At 42.1% G+C, this 17,947-nt stretch overlaps 1 protein-coding gene across 1 annotated transcript in view; it reads right to left on the bottom strand.

Annotated features, from left to right (window-relative positions):
• The window catches only part of LPP (LIM domain containing preferred translocation partner in lipoma), a 555,231-nt gene that overhangs the window by 138,470 nt on the left and 398,814 nt on the right, over positions 1-17,947 (bottom strand). The window lies entirely within an intron of this gene.

Consider the following 17,947-nt stretch of genomic DNA (forward strand, 5'->3'; position numbering starts at 1 on the left):
AAGCACAGTCACAGCATCAACTGTCACTGCGGAGAGCGGTGCTGTTTTAATTCACTTAACAGTTAGTAAAGAACACATGATAATCCTGCTTCCAAACAACAGGATTTATTATTGTTTTTGATTAAGCATCCTATTTTTTTAAACAAACAAGAGGTATAAAACTGAATCCGTCTTCCAGAAAACAAATCCAGAAATGTAGAATTTCTACCCTTAGTATTTACATTTCAGAAAGGCCTAATCTCATGGCATTCTTGTCAATATCTCACAGATGTGGGAGGACCATCCTCTTTATTCTCCAAATATTCTTGCCTATTTTGCCTGCCATATTTAGAAAGGCTCTTTTCCATTTAAATTCCACTTCTTGAATATTGACGCTAGAGGACTTGTCATGGTGATATGTCCTGATAAACTCATTTGTAAGTTGGACACATTATAAGCCAAAGGGGCACCTTGATGCACCTCACACATTGGCCATCATAGTATAACAATGCAGTATTTGTTATGAGGAAGGATCTAGGTGATTGCATAGTATTTCTGAACTTTCTCTATGAGATTCTCTTACCTGCCCAGTGTAAAATGCTACCCCCCCCTGTAGAACAAATGCTGAGAAACCACAAGAGTCTTTAGGTAAGAGTTGGGTTTTACCTCAAGGATGAGAGCCTGGTGCATTGAGCTCAATCCTGTAAGAAGTTCAGCATTTTACTTCTCACTCTGATAGGCAGATTCTCTCTGTAATTTCTCCCTTCCCATAGAGATTAGTGTTCATGATATCTTAAGGAAACTGAACAACTGTGTCCAACTCATTAATTTTCAAAGGAGCAGCTCAGAGCACAGTTTAAGGTAAACACACAACTGGAATATCTGAAGGGTCATTGGTATGGCATGACTCCCACTGTTGTCTGAGTTCATGCTTCTGAAGTGGAAGTGTGAACAGGAAGTGGTGTTGAAATGTTCACCGTGTCAATGATTCCTCACTTGCAGGACCCTGTCCAAGACGCTTAATTACACACACAAATAATCTTAGATGCTTAGATGATAGCCCTGTTGGACATGCAATCCTGCCTTACGGGTGAGAAAACTGCACAGGTCAAGTGGGTCAGTACCCCTGTAATGGAGTATCTCTGAGAAATGGTAGGTCAGACGCCACAATGAGGCAAGTTTGTCTACGTGCTACAATGAAATTCCTCTCTATGTTCTCTGTTGGTGTCTTCAAGCCCTTGTAGCTTTATTATTTGACAGCAATTTAGAACTATGTAGTATAAGCCAGGATTGTTATGTACATGAATGAAAGTTTACTGCTCAGTGTGGAACAAATTAAACCAGACTATGATTTTCTAGGGGGAAAAGATGTTCTTTTAACTGTTCATATTAATCACCAGTGTGTGTGTCCTTTGAAATGGCTGAATCACTTACTGAAGGCATAGGAGCATCACAGGTGAGTTGTCAAGTGGATGGATTTCAGACAACGCCAAACTCTTCTTACCCTACACTTCCTAAGAAATTGCCTAGTATCAAGAACTGAAAATACGAAGTCTAATTAAAAGTTTCTACTTCTAACAAAAGAGTTGTAGAATAAGACCCACAGTAGGGGATCACAAAAATTGTGTAGAGACTAAGATGCTGGCGTGATCCAGTGTTCAGGTATGCCAGGAGAAAAAGCAAGTCTTTGGTTTTGTGGGATTGGTTAGACTTCCTAAGACAGGGAAAGGAAGGCAAAAGGGAGGGAGAACAAGAACAATGTGAATGGAAGAAACAGCAAAATGGAGATAGGACAGAGCCGTGAGGAAGACTGAAGGCAATGTCAGGTCTTCGTTTTAGCTGAGAACATTGTTATAAGATTCTATGTCACAAGGTTATTTAACAGGGCCATTGGGACTGGGTGGTGGCTCAGCTTGCTTTGCAACCATGAGGACTTTAATTCAATCTTTAGGATTTATGTTGAGAAAAACAGACATTATTATATAATGCTAGTCCTCTCAGGATTGGGGAGGCAGAGCCAGGCCTACCTGTGAGCTGTATGCCAGATAATAATCCAAACAAACAACTCTCTCTCTCTCTCTCTCTCTCTCTCTCTCTCTCTCTCTCTCTCTCTCTCTCTCTCTCTCTCTCTCTCTCTCTCACACACACACACACAGACACAGACACACACACACACACACACACACTGTTTCTCTCCCCCCTCAAAACAAGGTGGGGACTCTGCTACTAAAGAAAAGATATTTGCTACAAAGCTTGATCCAGACTGAGTTCGATTCCCCACCCACATGGTAGAGAGAGAAAAGGGAGCTCACAAGTTGTCCTCTGACATCCACATGCATGTCATAGCATCCTCCTCCAAAAAAATGAACAAAAGAAAGAATACTTAGTGCTTAACAAGGTGGCTCATGCACTAAAGGTACCTGTTTCTAAGCCTAATCCTCTATCAGAGCACCCCCATGGTAGAAGGGGAAAAAAAATCCACTCCCAGCAGTTGCCCTCTGAACTCCCAATGTGTGATATGGGGATGTAATTAAAATGTTAAAACAAAACCATGGTGGATGACACTTAAATAATGATACTCAAGGTTGTACTCTGGCCTCTATATCCATGTGCACATAAGTGATAAGTGTATAAGCACACACACATACAAAGACACACACATAGATACACACAAACACACACACACATACAGACACACACATATAGACACACACATACACATAATTTTTCCTAGCCATAAGGGTATCTCTGGGAAATCTGTAGCTAATACAATTTTAAAGGTCTTTGTTATTTACTTCGTGTGGCTAATTGCTGATTTCTTTCTTGCCTCTAGGCACTCAGGAAGCATTGCTGATCCCAGTTTGAAGTTGCCACATGTGGCACAGAAAGTGGGGACTTCATCCTTTAGTTACTGGAAGATGAATAGGCCTCTACTCTATAGGCTTAGCCGTTCCACATTTTTAAGAGGGAAAATGGAAACTGATACATTAAAGTTATGGGAAACTGAGTGATATTATTCTATTTATGCATTTGTGTATTTTCAATGTGTGTGTGTGTGTGTGTGTGTGTGTGTGTGTGTTTGTGTGTGTGTATTCAACTATCTACTTGGTCTGTACTGCTAAATTGTTGCCCAGGTAACTGTCATTAGAAATTATGACGTCAAATTTACAGTCATTTGCAAGTTTACTTTTTTTGCTAAGTACTGTGGGTGACGATACACAGTAATGAGGAAATACACAAGGAGAGAGTCCTTGCTGAACAAGGAAAATTTGCCACAATAATAATAAGGCAAACAGTAACTGCCACCCAGCATAGTCACATTGCATGTCATTATGCGGGAAGCATTTTGTATAGTCTAATACAGGACATAAGTATAATATTAAATGGTCACAAAATATCTGACTATTTGGAGCATCTTTAATAATTTTCTGTCTTTAACTTGACTAAAGATCTTTATAGAATTATTTTCATTTTCTGGGCCTCAGTTTTTTCAGGTATAAAAATACAGTCTCAAAGATTACTTGACTCTTCTATATCATGTGTTTATGGCCATAATACAGCATGTGTCATTGCCCACCTTGAAAGTGAAATAACATGTCTCTATATTTAGAGATAGTTTGTAGTCTGCAAACAGAGATGCACGCTGAGTCAGTGGAAACCTCATTAATACAGAGGTTTCCAGTATAAGAGGACATAAACCACTTGTCAGCATCCTTTGAAGTATCTAGAACTTCATTTAGTGTTCTGAGTCTGAGTAAGCAGCGGGCAGCTTGCAGGGCTTCTGCAGCCTACTGAACTTTCACTACGCTTGGGTTATGAAATCAAAAACCTAGGAAGGTTAACCACTTCATCCTCCCTGCCCTTTCCTAACGCAGAGAAGAAAATTTTCCACCAACACCCATTTTGGGGGGGGGGTGGTGGTGGCAGAGTTTGCTATGTAGCCAAATTTATCTGAACCTATGTATGCAGCCCAAACTGACCTCAACATTATCACATCCTACCTTGACCTCACAAGTGGTAGATTATAGGTATGAGCAGCTGGGAGCCATCTCTTCTGAAGAAGGAAGATGCATGATAAAGAGCCCCCACTAAGATGCAGAGTAGAGGTTCCTAGGGCAACCACCGCTCCCTTCAGTGTAGCTCAGTGTTCTAAGGATCCATGTGAGGTAGTGGTCCACAAAATACACATCAGTGCATCAGCCTCTCAAGTTACTGAGAATGACCTTTTACAGGTCATGTTTCCTCTGTGTTCCTACCTGTTGTTACCCACAAAGTACTACACAATTGAACTTACTGAGTTTGAATCTTACCAGAACAGCAGTGCCCAGGCAAATAAAGCTGCAGGAAAAAGCAACCAAAATATACTGGAAGATTCCATGATAATGAATACTCTATCATTTTGGGTAGCAAAGATGCTCACTTTTTCTTGTCCATTTGTAATGATGTACAAGAGGTTCCTTCTCTCAGAAGGAAAATGACTTCAATTATGTGTTCTCATAAGAAGAAACATTGAAATTACCTTCTTTTCAAAAGGTAGAATTAGCCCCATTTCAGAGCTGAAAGCCTGCCAGAGGAAAAACATATCTATATTTCCAATAGCCCCCCTCCACACCGCATTTAGCTGAGACAAGTTTTCACTTCTCAGTTTCCCGTGGCTCCTTCTACTTCTAGATTCTTACTGACTGTACCATTTGACTCTTAATGCCCCACAGTATAAAGGGATGAAGTACTCTCCCTGGCCAAGGGCAGAAGGCCTGCTGGGATGCCTGTTCTGTTTCAGTGATGGGTCACAGAGGAATCATGTGGTGAGAGAGATCTGCATGACCATTGCCAGGGAGAACCCATAACCCCTTTGTCATACTCTTGGCCTCACACCATCGGCTGTGGCCTCTACACCACAGTTCTTAAGGTAAAGCTGCAGCCCCAGCGGAGGACTGGTGAACCTGTATTTCAGCAAGACGGGGTTGTTAAAAAGCTACTACAACCAAGGGCAAGGCTGGGTATCCACGAGGAAGCTGCTGTGCTAGCACACTGAAGTTTTGTGATGCTCTAACAAGCCAAGGTGGCTCCCATCCCCCATAGTTCCCACCCGTAGTCTCTCAAGAGTGCCTATGATTGCTGACCTTGAGTCCTGATATCTTTTAATCCCCTAGGAGTTTGCTTTTCTCTATTTCTACTGCTGCTTTTCTCATCTATAAGCCAACAAGTAACTTATCTAATTCATACTAAGTCTAGCTGTTAAAGTAAGTAGAGAAGCCCAATGGAGACTTTCTTCTTGAAGAACAAAGTGAAACTCTTGGTTACTGATCTCTGCAGTGACCCACCACCTTTCTATCGGTGTGGGCTGTGGTGTTCTTGATTTTCAGATTATGTTTTTATCAATTTACATAATAGTTATGAGTACTTTTGAAAACTGGTCTCTCAATACTGATGTTACTGAATGCTTGCTTTGCTGGACCTCTGAGCTCTTGACTGTCCTATATAGTACCTTTGACACTGAAACGTAAATCAGAGACATAGGCTCATGTTAGATGGAATAGAAGCCACAAGCTTCTTTTCTCACCCCAGGAGAAAAGAGCGAGAAACTGCTGGCAGGTGCCTTCATTGACAGATGCAGGAAATCAATACCACTGCCCCATGTCACCAGAATCACCTAATGCTCCTGTTCTTATACACCCCAGGGTACCTCCCAACGAAAGCAAGCCCACCCTGGGAGTGAGGCTCCCTCTCCATTTGTTCTACAGGAAGCTAAGGAACCCATTTCTCTAAAACCATGATGTGGAAAATCTCTGTGGTCTCGAGCCTACCAGTTAGGCTCTACACCTTATGCAATCAGACCTGCCATTAACCAGGGCAGAAGAAGGGTGGGCATCTCCTCATTTATTTTCACCCCACAAAGATGGATGACACAGAATTCTGATGAGTGGAAAGAACTGTCCACGGTTGTATTTTCAAATCAAACCATTTCCTTGCTTATGCTTTACCTAGGTGGCAATGGCTCCCTAGAGGAAAAGGTGCCTAATTTGGTGGCCTGGAAAAAGGCAGTGGATATTTGCTCCTTTGATGGGAAGAAAAATTTCCTGGCATTTGTTGTTCTACTGAGGGGTTAGGGGAGGGAGCGCTCTTGATTTGAAGGTACACCCACTCATTCATTCATTCATTCATTCATTCATTCATTCATTCATTCAATGAGACAGGGTCTCATAAAAGTCTAGGCTAATATTGCACTTACCATGCAGTAAGCCTGGCCTTGAACTCCTGATTCTCCTTCCTCTATCACACAGCTCCTAAGTGTAGGCACTGACAAGTGTGTCTTACCACTGACCTGGTGAGAAACTACACTTTTAAGAGACACCACAGTCTGTCCCTCACCTGTTCTGTAGCCTTGACCTTGGTTCAAACTTGCTGTCCATTCACAATGAAGTCCCCCAGACGGCCCATGTTCCTGGCTACTATAATTTCCAGAGTCTATGAAAACAGTGTGCAGCAGAACTGGCCGTGAACATCAAAACAAAAAAAAAAAAAAAACAAACAAACAAACAAACAAAAAAAAAAGTAACAAAACAAAAGTCCGGTAAAGTGTCAGCGACAGGATATAAGTAGTTTATTTTAAACGTATTTAATTAGAATTTAGTGAAGCAAATGGCTGATGGTAAAGAGCACACGTACTGTTCAAAACACAGGGTTCTAGTATCCCCTTCAGTATTTTCGGTGTGGGACCAGGAGAGCCAGGGGAAGGCAGATGGAGGACAGGCTGAGAAAGCGAAAGGCCTGAGCTTTTCAGTCTTGTGTGCACAGAAACACTTTCCCACTGCACAAGCTGTTTCTAGCGAGTGGAATTGACAGATGCCTGAACGTGACACAAGACACTGAAATAACATGCAAATCCGTTTTCAGTTTTAATATGCACATACGCTGCTTGGCACATCACTTTCCATGGCTGAGGTAAATTTCTGTTTTTGAGTTTTTTCGTGGGAAATGCACACCGGCAAACAAATGGTTAACCCCCTCCATTTCACCCAAGAGAAGATGGTTTCCTTTTGAGTCAGAGGGGTGTCTTGCTCAGCAATCCAAGGCACCTGGGAGGCTAAGAAAAGCCAATGCTTTGTTCCGTGAAAATGCTACCATCTACAAACAAATTTGCCCTCTGACAGGTGATCATGTTGGATGCCTGAGACTGTAGGGATGTAAGCAAGGTGCCAAAGAGGGAATCACAGGAAAACAATTTTTCTTTTATTTCATCGATGAAAAGCAAATCACAGAAGTTCAGCCCCGTGGGAAGAGAAACAACTAGACAGAACATGAGGAAGAAGTGAAAAGTCCTTGTTCTTAGGTTTCCATGTGGTAGAGAGACGGCAAACTCAACTACATTTTCCTTAAATTAGGGATTTAAAGCTGCACGAGTATTAGAGACTAATTCGCTATCCTCATGATGGCTGTGATGCGTCAAAGCTCCACAGATGGGTTAGAAAATCAAGGCATGTGGAGGAAAAAGGAAAGGTCAGAGTAAAAGCAATCAGTGGGCTGAGGTGCTCAGTGCCTGCATTCTAGACTTTTCTCACTTCTGCTTTAGTTCCACACCCACTAATCAGCAACTGCCACCCGAAGCAAGCTATTTAGACATTAAGGTAAATACATATTCGTTACTTAAAACATAAATGTTAAAATAGAACTTATGAGTTAAGTAAGATGGTCCATAGAAGCTACTGCATCCTGTGGTGGATTAGAACTTAATGGCTCTGTGTAAGATGTGCCCAGGCTGTGTGAATTTTGTAAGACCATCACTGGATAATGTTGATTCAGGAGGACAGAATGCATGTGTGGCCTAAACAAGACAAGAGGAGCAGAGGCCTGAATTAGAACTTGGAGTGAAAATATTCAGGAGAGATTAAACACTGTGAGATAAAATTATTTTTGGATTTCCCAGGTCCTTCATAGCCTATCACCCCATAGCCCTGGCTTCCTTTCCCCCCATTCTCTTCCCCACCCCACCTTTCCTTATTCAGTCTAAAGAAATAAATCAAATCGGCAGTTTGTTAGTGGGCAATGGGAGGGATTTGGATAAAGCCACACCCATGAATGGCAGAACAGTGAGTTAAGAATGAGCCTTCTGATCTCAGCTCGGTGTTTTTCCGCAGACTCACAGCTATCTTTACATTTTCACTTAGAAATATGAAACTTACATGATCTGTCATAAAGGTTAATCAAGACAGTCAACCTCACTGATTAAAGCATGATGCTAATTATACCAGAGGCTGCAGACTAATGCGGCCCTTCTTGCTTTCAGAAACACTGTGGTGCAGTGGAGAAAGTGTTGGCTTCAGGTCCCAGCAATGTGAAGTCACACCACCTACTCCTTATGGCTTCTTTTTAAATTGTTTTTGTTAGACTTACCATTAGCTTTTCCAAGTATAAATGACATGACAAACAGGCACTTTAGAGCCATCACGAGTGGTTTGCAGATGATACATGCCATGTGCTAGTATTTAACAGTGCCTCATGATTATTTGTGTTAAACGTTCACACAGCCTGTCAAATCTGAGTTATGGATGTCTTTCAAATGTGGCAGGAAGGTGGATGAGAGAACAAGAAGGACTTAAGTGTCATTCATCAACACTGCAGGGGGTGGGGAGACGGGATCTGATCTAAAGGCAAAGGGCACTGCCATTTCTGATCAATCAGCCATGCAATATAACCACAATTCTACCAAAGGAATGTCTTTATGAGTTCTGAGAGCTCCGCATACATTAGTGTTAGATTTACATAATTTATCGATTTATAACTTGGAAAACTGAAAGTTGTTAAGGTGCACTATGTAGCAGGTACCCGATAATATCCAAAATATTTCACATTAAATAACTTATTTAATAACCAAACAACTCTGATAGGCAAACATATTGATTTGCCAAGGGGGTAGAGGTGAACAGAGGCATGAGAACCTTGATAGTAAGCAGAGAGCTTGGGATTTAACTCAGAAGTGGGTGTTCTTGAGACTGAACTTTTCACCACAAAAGTGCCCGGCCTGTCAGTCCATCTACATTTTCCCACAGTAGGGATTTTATAACCTGACATTCTTAAGGAATTAAAATGATATATTATCAAGTGACATGAATGGAAATAATCTTAGGTGAAAATACCATTTTCTTCTGCATGAAGATGAATGCCAAGAATGAAAAAACATCTGGGAGGTTTGACACAGAAGAGTAAGCTCCCAATTTTGAGAAACACCCCCAGGTTTAATAATTTCATTCAAAATTAAGCTCAGTCAAACTGCTTTTTGAAATCTGTCTCCTCCACCAATTTCAGACACAAACTTCTGAACAGACAAAAATAAAAACCATAAAAAAGCTTTTTATATTACAAACTCAAGTTCAGGGCCATCTCCTAATGACCAGTATAAGCTTTCCTGCTGGGCTCTGTCCTAATGATGGATGAAGGGAACTACCCCACTCTCTGGAAGAACTGGCCCTCTCTAAAATTCAGGAGGCATCTCTAGGTTTACATACTTTGTGGTTTTAACAGAAACAAAGCACACTGGGGATTGTCTGGTGGTTGATGAATCCTTTGATTTACAATCTAGGATGGGGGGCGCATTGAGGAGAGAAGCTGTTCAAGGTTATCTGAGAACAGAGGTCAACAGAATCAAACTCAGATCAGAAAAGCACGCCTAACTCAAAAGTCGTTTATCCCTCTTTCCACGCCAGAAGGCTCCCTTGGAACAGTGGCATTCTCTGGATGCTCCGTAAAGTATGGCCATTCCTGTGAAGAATCTTGGGAGCCCTAATCTACACTGATGCATTATCCTGAGATCCCAAGATGGAAGTTGCTATAAAGTGAAAATCATTGCTGTTATTCTTGGCGAGTATACACAGACTGGCAACAGCTGGTACAGACAGATGTGGTCTCTAGCGAATGTCTGGCTGTGCTGATTCCAGCCCTCTGCAGAGTTCTTTTTCTGGACCAACAAGGGGCGTTCCTCATCAGTCTATGTACCCCATGGGCTCAATGCCATCAAGGTAAGGTTGAAGAACTAATAACCCAGCACCAAGGCCCCTCCTGTCTTTGGTCTGTATCGGTCTTTCCCAATGACTTGACTTTCTAAGAATAGCGCTACTGCTGTATGGAAAGATTTTTCTCCATTTGGGACTTTATGAATACCTAGGAGTTGCAAGAGTAATATTTACAAAATCACCATTATGTGGATGAATTCTCCCTTTAACTTTTGAAATAATGTAGGAAAGAAAGTATTTTTTGAGGTTTTATTTCTATTTCTTTTTGTGGCTTTAAAAAAGTATGCTTTAAGTTAGCATGCAAATAAACTTCATTGCAACATCTTCACACACTTACTTCATTACAGTTTGACTTTAGTGGTTTTTTCCCTCTAGACAGTTCCCTTTCTCCCTCTTCTTTTTACAACATTAATTATCTGTTTATTCTGAGTGTGCATGTGTGTGTGTGTGTGTGTGCATGTTATGTGTGTGTGTGTGTGTGTGTGTGTGTGTGTGTGTGTGTGTGTGCAGAGATGAGAGAGATGTGCCAGGTTTATCTAGAGCAGTTATTTTTTTAGCCTGAGGGTCATAACCCCTTTGGGAGTCACATATCAAAAGACTTGAATATTCATACATTTACATTATGGTTCATCATAGTAGGAAAATCCCAGTTCTGAAGTAACAGTGAAATAATGTAATGGATGAGGTCACAAAAAACATAGGGGAGTTTATTAAAGGATCAGAGCAAAGGAAGATTGGGAACTAGTGGTCTAGAGCCTGGGTTTCAGGTAGCTGTGCACTGCCATTTGAGGTTGCCAGGAACTGAGCTCAGGCTCTCCATTAAAGCAGTACAGACTCTCAACCGCCAAGACCCTCTCCAGTCCCCGCTAACATGACTGCTGCGATTGGACCCTTCAGCTCTCAATGCATGCTTTGCATTTCCCATGAGAAGCACTCCGATACTTCACGTCACAGAAGAGCAACTGGGAAATGAAGTAAAGCATTCGAGGTCACAGAGCTGGGATAAGGAGGGGATGGGATCCATAATGAAGCATCGTGATCCTGGAAACTTTCACTCCTAGAGGCTGAGAAGGGAACCCAGGGTACCGATGTAATCAGAGCGACATGACTTTGTAGTACCACTCCTGCAGGTACTAATGTGGTATCCATCAGAACCATCAGCCATTCAGGGCTCTATCATTCCATTCGGAGGAATAGGTAGAACCCGTGTTAAAACTGACTCTATTATTTTTCTGATTTACAAGTGTGGTTCAGGCTCAGCCCCAGGCTATTCAGCATTCTCACAACCCTACTGAGCTTGCTTCATGTCGAACCTTCGGCTCCCAGAGCTTCTTGACTACCCACGGAGGCTTTTGGAGACAAGCAGGGAACATGAAATGTGTAGAGCGCTCTGCTTTAACTCGGCACAATTATAATTACAGCGAGGTGATTGTAAATATCATGATCATTACAAGAATATTAACCAAATGCCTAGCAGGTGGCTTACTAAGGAGACTAATGAGAAATGGGCTCTGTTCTCTTGGAGAGAAGGAAAAAAAAAAGGAAAAGGAAGGGAAATCAGAGAAAAGTCTACAAAGCCAAAGTAGAATGCAATGGAGTGTTACTATCCTCTATAGCAAAATGGATGTTGGAGCTGGGGTAGTGGAGAGACAACAGCTTCTGAACTACGACTTGGGCACAGGTGGAAGTGTAGACACATGGCCTCTCAGGTGAAGACCTGAGGAGGAGCAGGTGCATCAGGCTGGCAGCCTATTTGCTTCAGGTCAGTGCAGGGTCAGGCTCCTCACTGTCTCTGTTCCCCATGTGCTCTACTGTCTATGCTGAGTAGGAAGGTGGCAGTGTGTTTTAGTAAAGGGGAGGAAAGCGTCTGCTGATAGCATCAACCCGCACAAGAGGCTGCTGAGTGAGCTGTCTGCAGATCACCTCAGGACTGTGGCACAGCAGGCCAGCTGTTCCAGAGGAGGCCAAACATTGCTCACTGAAATGCACGCTCTTGCTACTGATTTTTTAAAGTGATTACTTTAATGAGAGGCTGGAGAAAATGAGCATGCCAACAACTCAGCATGCAGGAGGAAGGCCAGGGTGGAGAAATCTGGGTGCCTTGGAAGTGCACTGAGATAACCATGCTTACACAGGAGAGAGAGGGAAAGGGAGAGAGGGAGAAGGGGGATGGGGAGAGAGGGGGGCATAATAACGGAAGCTGGATGGAAGCTGGGTTACTTTTATCTTTTCCTTTGTTAGTTTCCATAGACTTGCGAATATATATATTTGTGCTGACTTTAGATAAGATTTTGGCTGAAATACTTCCCATCCACTGCCTAGGTACCCACATCCCAGTGCATAAGGCCCCCTCCCACAATGCTGACACAGTCATAGAGACGATCTGAAAAAAGTTCAATATCAACTTCTTCTATGTTTTGATCTACAATTATATGTAGTGACCAAGAGTCAGAGATTTTTTTGCCCTCCTCCTCCCTTCTTTGCTTCTTTTTCCTTTATTAACAAGAAAAGTATAGAAATACAGAAACTAAGGACACAACAGTCTGGCCCGTAAGAAATCTAAATTTTTCTCCATAAATTTCCCAAATGCTATTAGACAGTCATTTAGCTTCTTGAGGTCCTGTTTTCCTGTGTTTAACTTCTTTTACAATAAACTACGGAGCAAGAGACAACATCAGGCTAGCACAGAAGGTGCACAGGAAGTACAAATCCCTACCACACATCCCTGTCATCCTTCGACATGGCACTTAAATGTTTTAAGATGTATTTATTTATTGTGTACGAGTGTCTTACCTGCGCATATGTATGCGCACCAAGTTCATGCCTGTGGATGTTGGAAGAAGTTCTTAGCCCCCCTGCTACTGGAGTTATGGATGGCTGTGAAATACTATGTAGGTGCTGGAAATTGAACTAGGAGCCTCTGCAAGAGCTGAAGAGTTAAGTGCTCTTAACTGCTGAGCCATGTACCCAGGACCATGACAGCTAAAATTTGCTAAGGCAAGCTCTACTCTAAATACTTGCAGCGCATTTGTTTTCCCTGCTTAGGTATTTCCCCTTTGCCCTCATTCAGCAATGGGGACAGAGAACCCTAGTTACTGCAGCCAAGCCAGAGCCCATCTCTTGTCTCTTTCCTTGGCACAGCATGGGAAACTTAAAAGTGAATCACTGCTGGTATGCTTTCCCTCCTCTCTTTCCAAGCTGCTACAATCTATGCATAACTAAGGGTGAAAATGTGTCAGTCCAAGTAGCATGAACTGATCAGACATTGGCAGATAACTGGTACGCACTTGAATGGAGAAGTGAGAGTACACATGCTATAGAATTTGCTATGGATCCAACAGTTCAAAATGACATTAAGGTGACATTGATTCTGTTACTCTCTAAGAAATATATAAATTCAAGAGGCTTACATGGAGATAAAGAGTCACACAGAAAGAGGTTATTGAATGAGGAAACAGATCAAGGCCTTCAAGCAGTCCGCTGAAATCTAACTAGGAAGGCAGGAAAAACAAGACTCATCCAGTTCTGTCTGGCTCCGGGCCTTTGTGTTCTTAAGAACCAAAGTGCTTCTCGAAGGAGGGGAGATACAGCAAGGTCACAGAGGCAGGCCTGTCAGTGATTTTGACTGCTGAGGTTTGGGTGTGTATTTATAGAGCCCATCTACGTCTCTGACAACCTATTTAGCATCCTTTAGAATGTGTTATTACTTGTGAGAGAAGAGAATGTGGAATTAGGCCAGCTCCTCCATATCAACGTGTGCATGGAAGAAACACTGAATAGATTTTTTTTTAAAGAAATAGGAGGTAAACCCTGCTAATAAATTTCTTTAGACAAATGAACAGAGCCTTTGGATAATGTGTGATATTTTTTCTTTTACATTAACAGAAACATCATGCAACTACAGCAAACTTAGACTTAGCTTTTCCAAGCTCTAATCCCTAAACAGCAACAGCAGGGAGACCAGATCTTGGGACTGAGATGCTCTGTTGTGCACAAAAATTGTACTCAGATACCAGAAGACCACATTCTAACTCGTCCACATGTCACCTTCCTATTCTGGAGTACATTGCTTCTATTTTGAATTAAGTAGGTTTGGACAGGAATGGCTGCTAGGAACAATATGTAACTACTTAAGCTCTTCTTAAACATAAATATTGACAATACCCTAAATGGGAGATAATCCTCATAACTGAGAAGGTTTACCTTGTCAAAGTCACAGGAATAGATGACAGTATTTCATAAGCAACAGGAGCAGTCATTAGCACTCTGTTCTGACGTTTTTAAACCATAAGCCAGAACAGAAGCTCAGAGTTCCCAAAGTGGTAGCCAGATAAAAATGATTAGCACTTCTCCCTTTGTTTCTCGAGTCATTAGCATATCACCCAAGAACAGGTCCAAGCACAATGTGCTATAGGACTTCAGGCTAGTCACTAACTCTTCTGGGACTTAGTCATGCCTCATGAAACAGTGACTATCGTGAAGGGTGACAACTCCTACCACAGGGACTTCAGCAACTTTATTTGGAACGAGTGAGTAATGAATTGTAAAAATGCTCTGAAAAGTTCCAAGCACAGACCAGGGGTAGCCAACACCTCCCCTTTAGGACACTTGTGAGAATGACTATGTCACTTGAAAATACAATTGATTACATAAGTGCAATCAAATCAACATGTCCTGCCAAGAAACTTGGTTCTCCTTGGTGAAGTAACAGCATTTTGGCCAGGGAGTAAATTTCATCATTTTCTTCTGACTTTGGTTCTGACTTTTGTGAGGTGCATTCCTGGGATTGAGTGGCAGAGCCCAAGCCTTTCCCTTGCTATTAGCTCACAGCCTAGAGTTTAGGAATTGACCAAGCAGAGAAGGGGTCTGCTGCTGACCCCAACTGGATGTCAGATCTCAACCTTAACTCCTCCCATTTCCAAGGCATGAAGGGATGAGCCAGGCAGCAGAAATTCACCGAGTCGAACACTAAGGCAGAAAACTTTGTCAGCCTGTCTCTTCCTTTGCTCATTCAATCTTTCTGCATTTTATTCTCCCAAGATGATCAAGTAGCTGTAAAAAAACAAAACAAAACAAAACAAAACAAAAAAAAAAAAAAAAAAAAAAACAAAAACACCCAGCAACAGAGCTAGCATTCCACGCAAGCTTCATTCTGTATCCTGTATACACCTTTTCAGATGAATTCAAGTGCCTGCCCTCCAGGAGCTCACAATCTAGTGAGAGAATCAGAAAAGCAACTCAATAGACTGTGAGCTCCTTGAGGGTAGGGACCACCTCTATTCTTCCTCGTCTTGTCATTAAGTGGGGCGCCTGCCATGAAAACAGGCTTTCAAAATGCTCTTACTGAGAACATGAGCCATAGGAAACACTTGTATTTAAAAACCACAAACCCAGCCATATTAACAGCTTATTGTCTCAAGCTTCCTCTCCTCCTCCACACGCTGATTATTACTAAGTAACTGCCTGGCACCCCTGCTACAGTCTCCTCTTCCACATTCTGCATGTCCTAACTCCCTCCTCTAAGCATCCTGGCATGTAGGTACTGTTCAGCATATGATGGAATGGTCAAGCAAATGTGAGAAGGGACATTCCGGCACTGCTCCTGAACCATGAGACTATACCTCAGAAATGCCAGGGGCAGGTCAATCCAACTGAGGGCATCTACAAGGCCTCAAAAGACAGGGATTGATCTGGGCCACTTAACTCTAAAATCTAAGGTTAAATCACATTGAATAAGAAAAATTCAATCCTCTTTTATATTAATTAGGCAGATGACATCATAACAAAACACTTTTTTTCTTTAAACTAGAACATGAATCATGCCAAGTTCTACCTTCTAGAGGATATGGGTTTCAGCCAAAAGCCCATCATATAGATTGTTGTTGTTCTTCTCTCAAGTACTTAGAGGAAATTAAGGAAGAATTAATTTCCCCAGCATGCCGCAGTTCTCAGCAAGGTCATGGGTCCTTCTACAGTAGTTATATGGGGCAGTTAAGGTAAAAAATTTGTCAACAAATAGGAGAGACACCAGTTATTATTTTTCAGGATAAGGACACCAGTTTTTATGCTTGCTTATTCTAAGCTTTAGTGGGGAACTCAAAAGTCAGCAAGGAAGTCGATGACATTCCAAAGCTGGTTTTTCATCTCTGCACTCAGTGTTAGAATAGACTATGGTGCAGGACACAGGCAGCCAGGAGACTGGTCTCCACTGGGATGAGAACTTGGCATCACTGTTTGCACATCTGCAGGATGAACAAGGCAAAATGGAGCTAGAACATTTCTCTTAGAAACTAGAAATTGGGAGGAAGCATAGGAAAGAAAGACTAAGCTTAACTAAGTGGGTATCTGTTTGTTTTGGTCGTGACACACTGAGATTAACCAGGGCTATCTGTATGACCATGGCTTTGGAATTATCCCCTGTGGCCTGGTGGGTTCACGATTGGGCACGTCACTAAAGACAAAGCTGAGAGGGCCTTTTGAATAGGCTGACTCTGAGGCCTTCAATCAACACCCCTAACCTCACATGCATCGGCTTCCTTTGGTTTCCCCTTTCGCTGAAGTCTGAGTCCTAATACCCAATTGAACATAGGCAGCATTCTTATCCTTGATGTTGTGGTTCCCCTGTTCTGCTTCAAACTTCCTGCAAACACCACACAGATAAGAAACCCAGCAGAAGCCAAGATGTTAACTGGTTGCACTCTTGCGCAGCCCTTGCTACATGAAGACTATGAGTGACACCCAAGTACGTTCCCACGCTCGCCAATCTGGTCTATATACTCTGCAAGTTCTTTATGCTACCTGCTTACCAGAACCACTGGGATTGAATTCATAGTAATTCTTCCCCAAAGACTATTACCTCTGTCTCTAGGTAACGTCCAGGAAGTTAGCAGTATTAGATGACTTACCAGCAAGTTCTGATGGGTGGCTGAAGATAAGAACAGCTGTGACTTAACCAACAAAAGACATGAGCTATGTCACCTTTCATTTCTTCATTATGAATTGCCATTCCCGTGGTATTACCCCATAATATGGATGAAGAAAGTTAGCATTAGATAAGTCATGAATGTCAACATTTTGGTAAGACGCTATCTGATCCCATGCCTGGACATTTTATGCTGAATGGTTATTGCCCTGACTGTATCAAAATATTTTATGGTTTCTCTACAGAAACATCCATTTTAGGTCGGTCTGCAAAATAAGGTATGGTGATAACTCAGCGTTTTACCTTAAAGGAACTTAGAATTTTCTATGCCTCTCTATTCTCATTGGTAGAGGCTAGGAGCTACAGAAAGCCAGCCACAGGAAGTGCTTCTTTGCCAAGATTTATTAACAGTTCTTCATGCTATTATCCACAATCATAAAGATTACATTTACTGGCACTTCTGTGTAGGGCGCTGGACCAAACATTTTATTCCACAATCAGAACTTCCTGCAAAGCAAATGCAGTTAATGTCCCCATAATAAGGACGAGGAAATTGAGCATTACATAAGTCATGAATGATAACATTTTGGCTCAAGGCTGTCTGACCCCAGCCCTTGACATATAAGGATAAAAGGTTCTAAGAAGTGACAAACCAGAAATTATTAAAAGAAAAGCCAAGAAAGTTTCCCACAAGGGGATGGAAGATATAGGCAACCTGAATCCACTGCCTGTTGAGGCAGACAGCACTAAAGCAAGGGATGAGCCACAGGGAAATGATTTGAATTACTTGGGTTCGTACATGGGAATGTCTCTTGGGATGGCATCTTAAGCAGCTGCTTTCTGACCTCAAACTGAGTTCTATTGTGGACATGGGATACAATCTCTCTGCAAAGCAGCTCATGTAGCCAGGCCTGCCTAGTGGTGCCACTTGGAAAAACCAAGGCAAGCAGAAGATGGCTTTGCTGGCTTGACTTGGGAGGGCTCTCATATTGTACCACGAAGCTTTGTTTTCATCCCTTTTATCACCTGCCCTCTC

The sequence above is a fragment of the Micromys minutus genome, assembly GCF_963924665.1.
Source record: "Micromys minutus genome assembly, chromosome: 7".
In the NCBI taxonomy this organism is placed as follows: domain Eukaryota; kingdom Metazoa; phylum Chordata; class Mammalia; order Rodentia; family Muridae; genus Micromys; species Micromys minutus.